The sequence below is a fragment of the Cyprinodon variegatus genome, unplaced genomic scaffold, assembly GCF_000732505.1.
Source record: "Cyprinodon variegatus isolate N-32 unplaced genomic scaffold, C_variegatus-1.0 Scaffold496, whole genome shotgun sequence".
Lineage (NCBI taxonomy): Eukaryota > Metazoa > Chordata > Actinopteri > Cyprinodontiformes > Cyprinodontidae > Cyprinodon > Cyprinodon variegatus.
This window is the reverse complement of record NW_015150949.1, coordinates 237,720-238,186: the sequence shown is the minus strand read 5'-3', so window position 1 is coordinate 238,186 and position 467 is coordinate 237,720.

The window sequence follows — 467 nt, the reverse complement described above, 5'->3', positions numbered from 1 at the left end:
CTTTTGAACTTTCCTACTGACTGTCTCTCCTGAATACTGGGTCCATCTGTCCTCGTTTCATGACAACTTTAGATGATATTCAGTAGGTTCAGTTCAGGAAAAGCTTAGCATCCTTACCTCTTCCCCTCAACCAACTAGCACTCCCCTTCTCCTTTGGTGCACAGCAAATATTTCTCACCTATTTTATCCTTCACCTTCATCTTGGCTGTGGCAGCCTCTTCATTACTAAAATCTGCCTTTTTGGATGTTTGCATTAAATGCATCAAATGATAATCACTATCAACAAGACACAACAGTTTTTCGGTGGTGAGATATGTTTGTGACAGTAGGGTATCAGCTGCCACTATCTATATTCAAATGACACTATTGGTTCAAAAAGCTGGTAATCTGACATACCGGGCATTTGCCCGGTGGGCAACTCCTCATTTCAGCGTGCGAGGGCCGGCCCTCCTTAAATCATACCGGCC